General features: G+C 34.4%; 1 long non-coding RNA gene across 1 annotated transcript; it reads left to right on the plus strand.

Annotated features, from left to right (window-relative positions):
• Positions 1 to 1723: 1723 nt before the first annotated feature.
• On the plus strand, positions 1724 to 4597 carry LOC117323701. The gene is made up of 2 exons (XR_004531796.1): positions 1724 to 2072; positions 2120 to 4597. It is a non-coding gene; the product is annotated as an uncharacterized LOC117323701 (long non-coding RNA).

Below are 4597 nucleotides of genomic sequence, written 5' to 3' on the forward strand. Positions count from 1 at the left end.
GTTTTACATATCTAAAACATGTGCCATATTTTTCGGAATTGGGCATTTTTACTGTTCACTGCTACCTCAGACAAACCTTATCTCAATCTGGTCAACTAGTACTAGTAGATTAACAACCATTTCATAAAAAAATCATATACCAGGTTGATAAATTTGACTAATATAGCATGGTGTAGGGATTAAAACTGTCAGATTAATTGAAGCGCACAAATGTGCCCTTGATATTTGTTTTTCAAAACAAGAAAAGGTGTCATGGCAACTTGTGTATTTTTCTATAAGGTAAAAATACTTGTTTTTGTATTCCATTTACTTCCAAGGCTTCTTGGAATCTGACCAAGTATTTTTCTCATCATCCTCTAGGACACTGTTTCTTTCTCTTTTGCAGATAATCTATTTAGATTGTTACCCTGAAATCTTGAAAATAACCATATATTGACTTTTTAATTTTAAACTTGCAGATGCTTTTCAGCAGAGTATCTACATGAATTATTTGTTATTAGTTTGAGTATAACAGCCCATCTCGGGTGGTAGTTACAGTAAGACGTCATGTGATGGATCAGACTTCAGCTAATCCTTGTTATAGTATGTCAGCTTCCTTGATGTTATTGGAGGTATATCCTTTTGGGACTATTAAGTTACATAAACATGTGTGAACCATATTTTGTACACAGATATTCCTAATTATTTGTTTGTTTGTTTTCAACGTGGCGAATGTAAATATAAATATGTGCCAAAATGAAGATTGTGTTGCACACTGTGTCTGTCTGTGTATATACACACACACATACATATCTACATACACATGTGTATTTTACCTGTGACAAGGGACCTTATTGATACTTAGGGTTCAAGTGAGGCATATATAACTAGTCAAACACACAAGTTGTAGCTGGTTAGTGGACTCTGCCTACTGCTATATTTTGTCTCATATTTTAACTGTTATTTAACAGGTTTTACATCCACTATTATGAACTTACAGCCTTCAAAGTTCTAGATGACATTCCTTTTATATGCAGCCAATCCTGACCTACAAGACCATCGTATATAAAAACAAAACCTTGTATGTATATTTGTTAAATGAACCTCAATATAAAGGCCAGTGTTTCTTTGGGTGGCCTTTATACATAAATTTGACTGCAGTAAATTATTTCGGAACATACATGTAATGTATATTAAATGTATCAATTTACTGAGCTTAACCTCTTAGAGCAATTAGGGAATTTTGATACTGAATGATAGTCTAAAAGTCCTTAATATCATTTTAGATACTTGTACATGTATATATAGAGGTTACACAACGAGTGGCTGTTGGATATGGAATTTATTTCACACGAGTAAGTTATTTTTTTAAAGTTACAAAAGATACGAGCTTTAGCGAGTGTTTTTTGCAACTTTTAAAAAATAACTTACGAGTGTGAAATAAATTCCATATCCAACAATTTCGAGTCGTGTGACCTGTTTCTACCACAATAATATCGGCTTGAATCAAAGGGAAACGTGGCCAAGTATAATTTCGCGTATGCAAATAAAGTGTACCGGTGACGTCCGGGACCCGGTGATGTGACGTCATTAGATTATTGATGACGTCAATAACAATTGCAGCTTGGGTCAAAGTTCACCGTGTCAGGCAATCAAAATGCGTACAGAGTTTATACCACGTGTGGTATAAACAGATTGTTAATCAACAGCTGTAATGATTAACTGATGGTCTGAGAGTTGAATAACACAGGGTATTGTGGTAGAAACATATTTTAACAATGGCTTAGATTTTACTCTCAACATGTGTAAAATTTAAGAAACTGAGGGTGGTCATGATAAAAAACCTTTAAATATGTTTAACAAAAAGCTTATTTTCAAACAAGGGTAATGATTAAAGATTAAAGAACCTACATGGGCTGTATACTGGACATGTGAATCGGTCACTTATCACAGGTAAAACACACGTGTCGTACAGAAATTGTATATAATTATTTCAGCATCCTATTTCCTAAGAAATGTGTTTCGGGGTGATTTGCAAATGTCTCATTAAGATATTTGAGGTTAACCAGTTATGGATTTAAACTTGATTCAAGGTATGAAGATTTCCCTGTCTTTAATTTCAAGGTATGAAGATTTCAAGGTATGAAGATTTCCATATCTTTAATTTCAAGGTATGAAGATTTCCATATCTTTAATTTCAATGCATGGAGATTTCTTTTTCTTCAAGTTGAGCTTCTTTTTTTAGCAGCCTCAATATTATGATCTTAAAAAAGAAGTTGAATGGTTTAACAAGATTCCAGGGTATTTTTGAAGGTATGCATGGAATGTACCTGCAGTGAAGTTCAAGGAAATCCTTTTTTTTTCTTTATGTGTACATGCAGAATGTATCCTCATTGTGTCTGGTATATGGGAGAACTTGTTGATTTATAATATTATGTATGTACTAGATGTCTTTGGAATATGGATCATCATTATCATGTTGCTTTTAATGTCACATTCGGAACATTAAAATCATTTGTTGCATGATTTTTGTGTGCTTTTTTTTTTATTTCAAAAAAGTTGCATCAATCCATTGGCATTTAAGAAATAAGCTTGAATATTTCATAATGCTTATTAACTAACCTTTGGCATCATTTGTGGAAACATACCTCTTGACTGTGGCATCCAAGTTGTGAGGGGACCTACCATACATCTTTTACATGGGTTCCGACATTACTTGATGAGATCTGCATATAATTGACTCGGATCTATAGATATCCTTATATAGAGGCATTTTTACCATTATATTGACCCAGGCATATAGTGTTACCCTTGGACATTGTGCCATGTCATAATTTCATTACTATTCAACAGATAAAAAATACAATATATAGAACTGTAATTTGGTAATAACATGAAGTTCAATTTAGGATTTGGTTATGATTTAACTTTAAGAATTTTAATTAAAATTTTCACATAACATAATAAAAAAAGCAAGATCTTTGATTGTAGGTTACTCCTGGGGACTTAAGAAAGTGTAATACACAAAATTATAGAATCTCTTAGTCAAGAGGATGTCATTAATAGCAATATCTGGGGTGACTTTTCAAACGAAATTTGAACAAAGCCAGTTGCTAATTTACTTAGCCTTGGTAAGTCAACACATCCATCTTGGTAACCTACTGACATTGTGTTTGATCCTACACATCTAAAAATGAAGTATGGCACCATTGAAGATTAATTAAATTAACTATATATTTACAATGCAACAAGTTTATCAAAAATTCATCATCATACATTGCTGTAGAGTAGAAGAGAATTCTATGGCAAAAGACCGCTGCTCAACAGAATCGGCGAAGTTACTAGGACTTGACATGTCCCTGTGACTAGACCATCAGATGGATATTGCCTGAATATGAAATATCTGCTGGCGCACTTTCCCGGAGGAACAGGCTATCATACTTCTGTGAAAAATGTTTAATGTAAAATGTAGATGTTTTCAGTCGCAGGCACGTGTCTGATTTTCGGCTTGATGGAAAGGGCAAATTGAACAACCCAATTTCCTTGAAGAATTTCAACCAAGCCTGAAGTATTTCACATGCCTTGATATCTGACGTGCAGTACACCAACTGTATTATTCTTTTTCGTCCACGAAGAATGTTCTTGTACAACCCGATTTAGGATGTGCTATGGCTAGTCTAAGCTATTCTGAATAGTGTGCAACCAGGTTAGGAATCCACTTCTTATATGCGACTGTTTTACAACGTTAAAAACATTAAATTAGAGTTGGTGCTAGCGACAAAGATATTTTTATGTGGTCTCAAATAATCATCTGGCGTTGTTTGTAGCAGTGTCGTGGCGAGGGGAGAATGGACATAGAACATGGCTGACACTGCAATGCAATCACGTGCACTGTGTTTTAATCGAAATGCTTACGCAATAAAAAAATCAATGTTGACCATTACGTTGACAGATACGAGAAGCAAGTATCTCTTAAGATAGAACGTCATCCATGAATCGTGTATACGGAAGTATGAACGCAGTTGGCTACGCACGAACTATTGAGGTATTGTCACGTACTGCTATCACTTGTACAACAAAATCATTTAGTTGCACTTCCTCTTTTCATCAGCGTTAAAATCAGTTTGATATAACTTGATATCCTCCCTTCTTAGTCTTGTTCGATTGAAGCCACCTGACATTTAAGAAACAATTATCGAAACGCGAGACGTTTATTGTTTCGAATACAAATACATATTGTATGAAAATATATATCGAGCATAATTAACTACTGGGCCGTTTTCGTTTCTGCGGTCCAAACGGTTGGACTAGTTGGACCGGTGTTGTTCGGACGGACATGGTGATTTTATATTGTTTTCAGACGTGTCTAGACAAAGACATCCAAGGCATGTATTCACATTTGCAGGTCTGTCAAGATATATGTTTGAAATATTACATTTAAAAACTGTCGAACCGGTTTGTCCGCATAAACGAACAGGCCCCATGGCTTCGGAATATAAAACATCATGTTTTTGTCTTAATGATTGTGTCTGAGAAGTAATGGTATGTTATGAATGATGTTTTCTCGACCAATTTGAACCGACTTGTTTCATTTTAAATAATAAAAATTAATTCCGTG

This window comes from Pecten maximus, chromosome 3 (assembly GCF_902652985.1).
Source record: "Pecten maximus chromosome 3, xPecMax1.1, whole genome shotgun sequence".
Lineage (NCBI taxonomy): Eukaryota > Metazoa > Mollusca > Bivalvia > Pectinida > Pectinidae > Pecten > Pecten maximus.